This window comes from Tenrec ecaudatus, chromosome 14 (assembly GCF_050624435.1).
Source record: "Tenrec ecaudatus isolate mTenEca1 chromosome 14, mTenEca1.hap1, whole genome shotgun sequence".
In the NCBI taxonomy this organism is placed as follows: domain Eukaryota; kingdom Metazoa; phylum Chordata; class Mammalia; order Afrosoricida; family Tenrecidae; genus Tenrec; species Tenrec ecaudatus.
The window spans coordinates 112,425,637-112,438,387 of NC_134543.1; positions in this window are offsets into that span (position 1 = coordinate 112,425,637).

The following is a 12,751-nucleotide window of genomic DNA, read 5'->3' on the forward strand; positions in this document are numbered from 1 at the left end:
CAGGGAGGTGGACGGACACCATGGAGGCAGTGATGAGCTCAGGCACAGGAACAATTGTAAGGATGGCCCTGGGCCACGCAGTGTTTTGTTCTATTGTGCATACGATCGGTTGCTATGGGTCAGAGGCAACTCAATGGCACCTAACAACACAAAACAGATCTCCCATTAGGCAGAGATATGGTCACTAGGTTGCTTTTTGAGTCATACTCCTGGGCCCTTGTTCCATCCATGAAAATGTTTGTCCTTGTGTTGGGATGTAGTCATTGGAACATTAAATACAATGCAGGACACACTTATGCACAAAATAGAGAAGTCCCTCTCAAGTCCTCTCTACATTTACTCTTAGTCAAGGGTAACCCTCCGATAGCATGTGGGTGTGCCTCCCTCTACACCTTTTCTTATGTGTGCAAGGTGAGTTCTATGACCGGCGAATGGTGCTACCACAGGCTTAAGTGTGGGAGGCAGGGGTGCCAGAGACCAGGCTTATTGTAGGAGCCTTCTCTCCTAAAATCCACACTTCAGGGCCCTGTGGCTTTCAGCTGTGCTTTCAACTTGTTACTTGTTCTTTAAGAAGTGTGCCTTTTGAGCTAGGAGTACCTCAGTCCACCATTTGCCACTTGGAAAATTTTAAGCCCATAACAAATTACACCACTATTGGTGTTTGTGACCATCTTGTCACTGGGAACATCTAGCTTGAAGCAAATCATGAAAAGAGAGGATTGGACACCATCAAAAATGATTAAATTCAACAAAACGGACCATTTGAAGGCAACTCCAAAAGGAAACATTCAAATAATGTTTCAACAGACCCCTGCAAGTGCTGGAATGGCATAGATATGCAAAAGGTAAATAAGTTGAAGAATATTAACCAATAAGCATGGATTATTAAATAAGATGTAGTAATTTATTTTATTTATTTTTTTCCAAACCATTTCATTAGGAGCTAATCCAGACATCATACCATTCCATAGTTCAATCACATCAAGTGGTATTGGACAATTGCTACCAAGGAGATGTGTGTGTGTGTGTGTGTGTGTGTGTGTGTGTGTGTGTGTGGCTTACCTGGAATGTGTCCTTCTCAGCTGTATTTATTATTATTATTTTAATAATTTTATTGGAGGCTCTTACACAGATTTATTTAGTTCATCACTTTATAAACACTTTGGCTTCATTTTAGGTATCTGTATGGATTTAAACATGATATTCTGCAACCTGATAATTTTACTCAAAAATATCCACAGTATACAAAAGAAACAACAGATTCACTGCCTTTGAGTAAATTTTGACTCAGCGACCCTATAGAACAGGGTAGAACTGACCCCGTTGGTGTCTGAGACAGTAACTCTTTATGGGTGTAGAAAGCCTCATCTTTCTCCCGAGGAGCAGCTGGTGGTTTTGAATTACTGACCTCATGGTTAGCAACCCAATGTGTAACCACTACGCCACCAGGGCTCCTCCTCCACAGGGTGCACATACTGATTTATTTCATTCTCTTGATTCCATAGTATGAATAGTGCGTATAATCCATAGCCATTCCTCTACTGACAGGCATTACAGAGGCCCCTAATTTTGCTCTGTTATCAAGAATGCTGCAACATGTATCTTTACCAGGTGTGTTTTCCTATAAGGAAGATCATGTCTGTGTTAAAGAGCATGAGCAGTTGGAAGGTTAATGGACTTTATCATATTATCTCTCACAGTGATCAAGACAAGCATACTTTCAATAATGATGTGTGAAAATGCCCCTTTCTTTAAACCAGGGGTCCTCAAACTATGGCCCGCGGGCCACATGTGGCCCACCGAGAACATTTATCCGGCCCGCCGGGTGTTTTTGCCCATTTTGGTTTTTTACTTCAAAATAAGATATGTGTGGTGTGCATAGGAATTTGTTCATAGTTTTCTTTTAAACTATAGTCTGGTCCTCCAACGGTCTGAGGGACAGTGAATTGGCCCCTGTTTAAAAAGTTTGAGGACCCCTGCTTCCACAACTGATGGTACCAGGCCTTTACGTTTTCCCATTTTGATAGCTCAGACAGAGCATCTTGTTGTTTCTGTTCCAGTTTCTCTGATAACTAGGGAGGTGGATCATTATCTCATACAGGTATTAATCATGTGTCACTGTCACACTTTTCACATGTGCAATTCAGTGATAGTTATGTTTGTCACGTTGTTCAATCCTTTTTGACAATTTCCAGTTTTTTTGCTCACCCTTCACGGAAACTCAGTATCCTCTGAGCAATAACTCTGAATATTAAAAAAAAAAAACTCTGAATATTTCATTTCTTTCTCTGAATATTTCTTATGAATACCTTTTGTCCATTTTTCTGCTGAGTTGTTTTCATATTGATTTATAGGAATTATTTCTAGAGGGTAGGGATATTAACCTCTTCATTGTTATCTACTTTATAACCATTTTCCAGTTTTTAATTAGAATTGTAGGATGTTTAATCATGCTTTTAGCCATCCAGAAAGATGCTTTTAATTTGGGGGAGGCAATTTTCATTTTGTTTACTTTTGAGTTCTAGGTTATGTTTTTGCCCACACATCTTTCTTGACTGTAGCTGTTCAAAATCTTTCTGTTTAACTCTTTGGTTCATGCCTCTTAGGAAACAGTCTACAATGAGATTTGAGAGAGAAAGAAGTAGAAGAAGCGGAGAGGACAGAGCAGGGCAGGAGAATAAAGGAGAGAGGTCAGGAGAAGGGAGCAAAGATGACAAAGGAACAGAGAAGAGGAGGAACTTGGAATAGAGAGGAAAGTGGTTTGGGAAGTAAAATGAATAAGAGAAAAGGAGGGGAGAGAAGAGAAGCAAAGAGGGGAAGGAATGGAGGAGGGGCTAAACATCCAGACTGTAGACTCACAGGAAGAACTAGCTAGCTGCCTTTCCTGGCCTTAACTTTTAAATGCCTCTTGCTATCCCAGGGGATCTTAAGAGAGAGAGAAAGTGAATCAGACTCACTCTCTGCCATCCCTAATACCCTCCTTGCTTTTGTCGCCTGTGGTTGGGTGCTCTTGAGCCCTTTCCAACTCAGCAGCTCCATGATAGAAGTAAACAGTGTTCGGTCCTGCAGCCTCACCGTCCTTGCTGTGTCTGAATTCATCGTTGCAGCCAGTGCCAGTCCGTCCCATTGAAGAGTTTCCTCTTTGGGCTGAACTGCTACATTTCTAAGCAGGACGTTCTTCTCCAGGGACGGATCCCTCCTGATACCATTCAAAATATGTGAGACAAAAATCTCACCCTCCTAGAGTCTAAGAAGCATTGTGGCTGTACTTCTTCTAAGACAGATAGGTCACAGTTCATAGTCTGAGCACCATAGTCCACAGGAAGATATTTGGTCTTCCTTACCCAGTGCTCAGCTTTCACATACAGACACGGTGATTAAAGATGCCATGGTTCGAGTCAGATACACGTTAGTCCTCAGGGGGACACTGGCTTTTGGACACTTAGAGAGATCTTGTGCATTTGAGGTACCCACCGCAAGACATCATTTGATTTCTTTATTGCTGTTTTCATGATTCTTGATTACGGACCCAAGTAAAATGAACTTCGCAACATCAATCTCCCCCCCCCCCCCGGATGCTTTATTTTTATTAAAAGATCATTTTATTGAGGGCTCTTACAGCTCTTATAACAATTCATACATCCAATTGTATCAAGCATATTTTGCCATTTTTTTATACATTTACTTTCTACTGAGCCCTTGGTATCAGCTCCTCTTTTATTCCCTACCCCCCATGACCCCTTGATAAATGATAAATGATTATTATTTTCAGATCTTACACTGACCGCTGTCTCCCTTCCCCCAAGATTTCTGTTGTTTGTCCCCCTGGAGGGATGTGTGTTTGTGTGGTTATGTGTTGATCATTGCAGGTCAGTTCCCCCTTCCTCCCCTCCCCTCCCCTCCCTACCTTCTCCCTACCCTTCTGGTATGGCTACTCCCATTCCTGTTCCTGGATTCTGCGTCTTGCAAGCTCTTTCATCTGTACTTGTGCACATGCTGCGGTCTAGCGTGCAGTCAAAGGCAGTCCTAGGGTCATGATTGTGGGCGGGGGGGGGGGGGACTTCAGTCTTATCTCTGTTTATTATGTGTGGCTTATTGGGGCAGCTGTGAAGATTTTTATTTTCTCCATGTTGAGGTGTAATCCACACTGAAGGCTGTAGTCTTTAATCTTCCCCAATACGTGCTCAAGTTCTCCACGTCAGCAAGCCAACTTGTGCCATCTGCAGATCGCAGGTGGTTAAGGAGCCTTTTCCCTGTCCTGTGCCACTTTCCTTTTCATGTAATCCAGCATCTCAGGTTATTTGCTCAGCACGCAGATTGCATATGTGTGGCGAAACGCTGCATCCCTGGCATACCTTTCCTGATTTTGAACCATGCAGTAAATGCCTACCTCTTGATCTAGGTACCAAGAGGTCTATCCATTTCAAATGGGCATGATTAAGTGTTTTGGAGTCTACACTCTTTGCAATGTTATCCATAGTTTGTTATGATCCACACGGTTTTAATGCCTTTGCACAGTGAATAAAACACAGGTAAACATCTTTGGGGTATACTTTGCTTTCGGCCAAGATCCCTTTGATGTCAGCAGTGAGATACCCTTTTCTGAATCTGGCTTGAATTTCTGGTAGCTTCCTGCTGACGTATTCTTGCAACTGTTTTTGAATGATCTCCAGTAAAATTTCACTTGCATTTGACATTAAGGATGGAATCAATTCGGACTCATGGCTACCCTACAGGACAGGGCAGAACTGCTCCTGTGGGTTTCGGAAGACATGACTCTTTAAGGGGGCAGAACGCCTTTCTGCTCCTTTCTTTTGAAGCCACACCCAAATCTTCCAGTCGGTCGACAAGGTAGCTGGCTCCGAATTCCTTGTCATACATAAATGAAATGCTGCGTCGGTTTGTTGGAAGATTTCGATTGCTGTTCTGTGAAGCCCTAGAGATTCGCTTCTTGCCCATGCCTTCAGTGTATCTCATCCTTCTGTGAGTATCATTGGTTCTTGGCCCTGTGCTACATCCTGAAGTGACTGAACACCAATCAATTCTTTTTGGTGAAATGACTGCTCATTCCTTCAATCATCTTTTGGTGTTCCCTGCACAGATCAGTATTTTGCCCGTGGGATCCTGCAACGTAGCAACTAGAGGCATGGATTTTTCCTTCACATCTTTACATCTGAGAAATGCCATCCTTCCATGCTCTTTCTTTTTGGTTTTCTGACTCCAGGCCTCTGGATATGGTTCATGATAATACTTTGCTTGTCTTCTCGAGCTGCCCTTTGAAGTCTTGTATTCAACTCTGTTATTCATCATTTCTTCCATTCCCTTTAGCTACGATATCCATTTTAGTCTTTTCTTTTTAATGATGCTTTGCTTTCTTCATGTATGATGTCCATGATGTCATCCCACAACCCATCTGGTCTTTGGTCATTATTGCTCAAAACCTTAAGTCGATTCTTGGAGATGGTCTCAAAATTCAGATGGGAAATACTGAAAGTTGTACTTTGGCTCTGGTGGACTTAGTTTAGTTTTCTTCTGCTTCAAATTCAATTTTCATAGCAGCAGTTGATGGTCTATTCCACAGTTGACTGAGGATGTCAATGACGTTCTCCATCCCCTCTTTCTACAGACGTCATCTATTTGGTTCCTGTGCATGTCACCTGGTGACGTTCCAGTGCATACTGTCATATCTGTTGTTGAAAAAGGTATCTGTGCCAGACAGGGCAAGATATGACAAAATAATAATTTATAAATTATCAAGGACTCATGAGGGATGGGGGAGTGGGGAGGGAGGGGAAAAAAGAGGACCTGATGCAACGGGCTTAAGTGGAGAGCAAATGCTTTGAAAATGATGAGGGCAAAGAATGTACAGATGTGCTTTATACAATTGATGTATGTATGGATTGTGATAAGAGTTGTATGAGTCCCTAATAAAATGTTTTTTAAAAAAAGAATCAAATGGATAACAGCAACTCAAAAGGTCTGATAGTAAGTAAATTTAGGGGCAGTGATGTGTTCATGGAGAAGAACCAGGTGGGAAAGGAAGGTGGGAATGGTCGAGAACTTACAGAATGTAGCCCACATCACTGAGTTGTACATGTAGAAACTGTGGAATCGATATATATTCTGTTCTGTCTATTCTCAACAACAAACAATAAACTAAATGATAAAAAAAGATATCTGCAATGAGTAGCTGTTGGTCTTGTCAAATTTTATAACATTATCTCTGGTTTTGTTTCTATCGCCACGACCATAATTTTCAGTTACAGATACTTCTTTGTTTCCAACTTTGGCATTCTAATTACCAACAATTCTCGTTGCATCTCGAGTACATGCTTGATCAATTTTGGACTGCAGAAGTTGGTAAAGATCTTGCACTTCTTCTTTGGCATTAGTGGTTACTAAGTAAATTTGAATAATAGTCATATTAACAAATTTTTCCTGTAGGTGTATGGATATTATTTTAATAGTGACAGCACTCCACTTCAAGGTAGCTTGAAATGTTTTTGGTGTTTTTTTTCCCACCATGAATACATCACCATTCATGTTCCATTTGTCATTCCTGGAGCCCTGGTGGCATAGTGGTTAAGCACTGGCCTGCTAAGCACAAGGTCAGCGACTGGAATGCACTTGTGGTCCTCAGGAGAAAGGACTTTCTACTCCTGTAAATAGTTAAAGTCTCAGAAACTCACGGGGGGTAGTTCTACTTTGTCCTGTGGGATCGCTATGAGTTGACATTGACTCCATGTTTGTTTGGAATCGTAGACCATGTGATAGTCTGATTTAAAATGGCCAATACCAATCCATTTCAGTTCCCTAATGCTTAGGATATCGATCTTTATGCATTCCATTCCATTCCATTTTTGACCACTTCCAATTTTCCTCGGTTCATACTTTGTATATTCTGATCATTACGGAGTTTTCATAAGTTTCTTCCTTTTTTGGATTATGACACTTCAACAATGAAGATCCTGAAAGATTTATTTCATGCATGTCATTAAAGGGGGATCCACGTCAAGGAGGCAACTCTTCTCTGGTCGGATTTTGAGGGCCTTCCCATCGTAGGAGGCCCTAGTGACAGGGCTATGCAGTGAGCTGCCATCTGAAAGGTCGGCGAATCCACCAGCCTCTCTGAGGGGGGCTTTCTACTCCCCCAAAACAGTGATCATTTCTGAAACTCACAGGGGCAGTTCTCTCCTGTCCAGTAGGACCACTGTGCATCAGCATCGACTCAATGGCAGTGAGCTTGTTTCTTTGTTTTTGATTGCCGATCTCAGGCAATTGACACTGTTGGTCAATGGTCCGATGTTATTCATAAGCTTTCCACTGGCTTTTAAAAAAAAGAACATGAAAGAGAAATTCCGAGCTTCTGTTAAAACTAGAGTGTATCGAAGGAGCAGAACGGCCCAGGATCTGGCAGTACCTCGTCAGGACTCACCGAAGAAGGACAGTGAAAGGAACTCTTCACAGAGATTAAACTCAAGGAGGCAATTTTGATCGGTTGTCATTGACGAAGTCATTTCCCTTAACAGACGTACGATGGTGGCAAGGCCACTTTAACATTGTCTTGCTGATCACGAATTTGAGTCATTTCTCAGTTCATTCTAGGGGGATTGGAAGGCCAGCCCCCATGAGTGCTTGTACTGGGAGGGTGCCTGCAGGCTTCCCGAGGTATGCTGACGAGCTAGGTTTTGAAATTCAGCTCAAAATAAGCAGTAAAAAGCACTGATTACAAGGATCCACATGTGACCTCTTCCCTGGGAGAGGGACAGCAGAGAAGGGGGGAAGGGAGACTCCGGATAGGGCAAGATATGACAAAATAACGATGTATAAATTACCAAGAGCATATGAGGGAGGGGGAATGGGGAGGGAGGGGGAAAAAAAAAGAGGACCTGATGCAAGGGGCTTAAGTGGAGAGCAAATGCCTTGAGAATGATTGGGGCAGGGAATGTATGGATGTGCTTTATACAATTGATGTATGCATATGTATGGATTGTGGTAAGAGTTGTTTGAGTCCCTAATAAAATGTAAAAGAAGAAAAGAGAAAAAAATGATTAGGGCAAAGACTGTACAGATGTGCTTTATACAATTGATGTATGTATATGTATGAACTGTGAAAAGAATTGTATCAGCCACAATAAATTGTTAAAATAAAAAAAAAGAAAAAAAAGAAAAAAAAGCAAAAAAAAAAAAAAAGCAAACTAAAAATGCGTCTGGTGTGCATGTTTGGCAGAAGCCTCTCCTTATTCTAAGCACCTCCTGGCACTTCTGAGCTCATTGATAAGCAGGCATGGCCATGCCCTTCTTCCTAGTCTGTCTTAGTATCACCTGGAAGCCTGACTGAAGCCTGCCCCTCAGGACTGACCCTGTTAGTATCTGAAATACTGGTCCCAGTTTCCAGTGTCACGTCAACACGCAAGCCATCACAGTGGGACACCCGTCTAGCAGAGCGGTGGCCCTCGCTAGCATCTGCTCAGACCTGCTCCAGATACTTTCAATCAGCAACCTTTACGTTTGTTTTCTCTGGGCTGTGGGGCTTTGGACCCTTCTCTTTCCACAAAAGCAAGACCAACATGGTGCTCATGTCAGAAATTCTGGTGTGTGAGATGATTTTAGGTTTTGTACCGACCCAACATGAGACAACTTGGAATCACAGGATGAGACTGTTATGCTGTTAAAAAACTTTTCCTGAGCCTTTTAGCTGTATCAAATTGACATTTAGCTCGGTGGTAATGCTCTTCAAACCTCCCTAGTTCGAGAACACCTCTACAATCGCCAGACTCACATCCCTGTGCAGATAGCAATTTAGTGAGAATTTTAAAACGTGTTATTGCTTTCATCGTATGTAGTTTCTATACTCACATTCTATTTGGGGGCAAATGGTTCCTGTAGGAATTTAGAGATATAAAATGTCCCTTTAAAATGCATTTATTTTTAGAGCAGTCAAAGCACAGCTGACACTAGAATATCACAAAAATCACACCAGTGATACCCTATTGATTGGAATTTGGGAAGCAGACAGCCACCTATATCAGAACACAGCCCTTCTCAACTACACTCTCTCGTACTCCCACCCCTTGCTGGGGAGGCAGTTCCGATTGGTGGAAGAGACACTGTGTCAGGGTAGAATTGAGCTCCCAGGGTTTTCATTGGTTGATTTTTCAGAAGCAGATTACCAACCCTCACTTACGAGGCTCCTCTGGTTAGACTTCCCTTTTCCTTAGCAGGATTTGCCCCTTCCAGAGACTCCACTCCTTGCCTAGGGGACTCCACCCCCCCCCTTCATTCCTTCATGCCCTTCCCCCCTGGTTCCACATGAAGCTCTCTTTGCTTCTCCAGACACCGCGTTAAAACTGACCTACGTCCTCTGGGAGCTCTTGTCTCTAAACGGCCCCATGTTGGGGTGATCTTGGTGCCACCCCTTCTTACTTTTAGGTAAAGGTCTGCATTTAATAAGGGAGGTGCTTCGGGGGGGTGCCTTGGGCTGCTCACCGCAAGGATGGAGGGTCAGACCCACCAGTTGCTCCTCCAGCGATAGATGAAGCCCTCCCAGAACCCCTCCACAGGCCCCCCGTGACTTGGAATTGACCTAATGGCAATGGGGTTTTGTTGGTTTGTTGAGGGAAATAGATCTCATAAGAGAGGCAGTGGGAAGAATCTAATGCAATGCTCAGATGGAGCTCACGGAATTTCTGTTTTACCCTAACTTTGACTATGACTATACAGAAGTCATAAGTGACTGTGTCATGTTTGAGATTTGGGGCTCTCTACCAAGACCATCTTTGGGGGAGATAGGGGTTTTGGTAGTAGCACCCTATGTCTCCTTCCAAATGGCACTACTTGGGTCAGCCATTCCCAGACTCCTTCACCAGCCTCTCAGTTGTCCTCCAGGCATGGAGGCCGGGGTGGGGGTGGTGTTGGCGGGGGGAGACAGCCTGTGGGAACACGGCAGGGTCCTTCAAGAGTGCACCCCCCGCCCCGACATAGCAGCTCAGTAGGTGAACCTAAACTACCAGAAGCCTATCAGTGGATCACTGACATGTCCCCTAGTTTCCCAATGGAGCACGAGGCAGCTAGGAGGATACAGAGAGTCTGGGTGCAACGCTTAGGTGCAGTAGTTTCAGATTGGCAAAATCTACATTTGGGGGCTCAGGATCCAGACCAGGTGCCACTAGTTGTCCCTTTGAACTTTGCAGAAGCTGGTTACCTGGAACCACCTTCAGGTCCAACAACAGCCTGGAAGAGGCTTAGCAGAGGCTGCTTGGCCTGAGGCCTTGGGTTCCTTCCAAAAAACATCTGTGTGCAGCCAGCTGCAGGAAGCAGGAACTCTGGGGTCTGACGTTTCATTTTTTTCACTGCCATCGAATCGATGCTGGCTCATCGCCACCCAGTAAGACAGAGTAGAAAGCCCCTGTGATTTTCTGATACTGTAACTCTTTACCGGAGTGGAAAGCCCCGAGTGGCTGGTGGATTTGAACTGCTGGTATTGTGGCTAACAGCGCCATGTGGAGCCACTACATCACCAGGGCTCCGGGGGTCTGGCTAGACGCAATGTTTTGGTGTAGTGCTTGTGCTTTCGGCTGCCATCCCCAAGGTCGGCGGTTTGAAACCACCAGCAGCCCCGGGAAGAAAGACTGTGGTTTCCACTCTGGTGAGCAGCTGGTCTCAGAAACCCCCAGCGGCGCGCAGGGTGGTGCGTTCGTCTTCATGGCACTTTGAACCTCGCCAGCTAGGATGTAGTTCACCATTTGCCACCCTGGCTTGCTAACCCCTTGCCTTGAGCAAACGAACCGGTCTGGGGTGCCCACAGAAAGGCCCTCCTCTTTCCCAGGAAGGGACTGCTCGCCAGCATCGGGCACCTCCTTCAGTGCTGTTTTTCTCACGTTGGTGGCACACCCCACTGGGATCTCAGAGGAGTGCTTCCTGGCATGAGGAGCCCTTTGGCCCTGAGGGCGCGATCACGGGGTGGACGGGCTCACAGGCGGGAGGTCCGGGAAGCAGGGGCGCTCTGCAGGGTGAAGAGCGGGAAGCACCCCGTGCTGGGGAAGGAAGGGAGAGGAAACAACTGGCTGGGCTTGGGGTGAGGGCTGGCAGGCGGCAGCAGCCAGGAACGGGCGGGGCTGATGAACGGGTCCCAAAGGTGCCCTTTCCCAGGGAAATGCTGAGCGCTCTGTGCTGTGACCCCTCTGTGGTGACCCCGCAGGCTGACAGCAAAGTTGCAAAGATGCAGAATCGCGCTGGGCTGCGTTTCTGCAGTCAGCTCTGCAGGCTGCGATGTGTGCCTGCTGATTGGGCAGCGCCTCCTTCACTGGTGGTCTGAGTGTAGGTACATTTGCATCAGAGGGTCTCTCCCTCCTCCTCTGCTCTCCCCCACCCCAAAATGCTGAGTCTGCAGTGGGGAGGGGGGACATGCACGTGCGTGGAATCACTAGGCAATCACCTCCTTATCCACGGAGCCAATGACACTTATCTGTATCGGGCACTGGGAGAGGGGAGGCAGCAGTTGCTTGCCTGCTTCACGAGGCCCCGCCCCTCTGTTTGTGGGTACCCAGGTCCACTCTAACACTGTCAGGCCCTGGGTGAGCAAGAAGAACTCCCAGAGAAGTACCAAGGCCTTAAACTTGAGCATCAGTGGGCGCATAAGCAGAGAAGCTGGGGGGAAGCTGTAGGGAGACAGTACTGGAAGTTCTAGGTGTCCAATGGCGTGGGGCAGGGTTGAGAAATCCCTCTGAAAGTGAAAGATAAGTTATTGCATCTGGCCCCTCCCGACACTGAATAGGAGGGCCAACGCCCGTGGGAGCTCTTGGATTTTGGAGGAAACATATCCCTCACTTGGGTGTGCTCCGCTAGCCAATCTATCAAGTGACTCGAAATTCTGCCAGCCTTGAGGGGGACCAGAACAAGAGGAGAATCTTCAGCCGGTTTCAGGCTGCTGTGCAAGCCACTCTGTCCCCTGGGCCAGGAGCTCCAGCTGGTCCAATGGTGCGTGAGGGGTCAAGGGCAGGTAGAAATCCAGTCTGGAGTCTTTGGCAGACCCTTTATGGTGAATCACAGTGCAGATCCTTAGGATGTGAGAACAAAGTTCTGCTATCCTCTGCAGACAGCGATTCTGCTTTTGAGAAACAGTGTTTGGCCTGTTGTGGGGCCTTGGTGGAGATTGAACACCTCATCTCAGACGGCCAAGTCACCACGAGCCCTGAGCTGCCCCTCTGAACTGGGTGTCGTCTGACCCGCAGAATCCTAAAGTTAGATGTGCACAACGGCATGCCAACCTTCAATGGAAATGATATGTGCCATATCAGGTTAGGGCAGGGCCTAGCCTGTACGACAAGTGGCCCCAAAGCATGGTCTCCGCTCTTGTCACAGTCCCGCCGTCCTTCCAGGCTGCACCTGTGGCCTCATGGGGAGTTCCTCGTGATTAGCTGACCAAGGACCAGAAAAGCCATGCTTGGTTGACTGATGTTCGGCACGATCGATATGCAGGCATGGCTCAAAAGTGGACGACAGCAACCATCCTATAGGCTTTCTAGGACCTCCTTGGAGGACAGTGGTGAACGGAAGTCCTCCAGATGGGCAGGACTTGGAGCGGTAAACCTGGTTTGTTTAGTTTAGTTGGCTGAAGAACTGACCAAATGTGCAAAATTGATATACTGATTTTTGGAAGGAGCTTGATGGCAAAATCAGTGACAAGGAGGTGTGGGGAGAGGTATGTGGATAGACCCTCTGAGTGTGGATAGGCCCCAAAGGTGAAGAC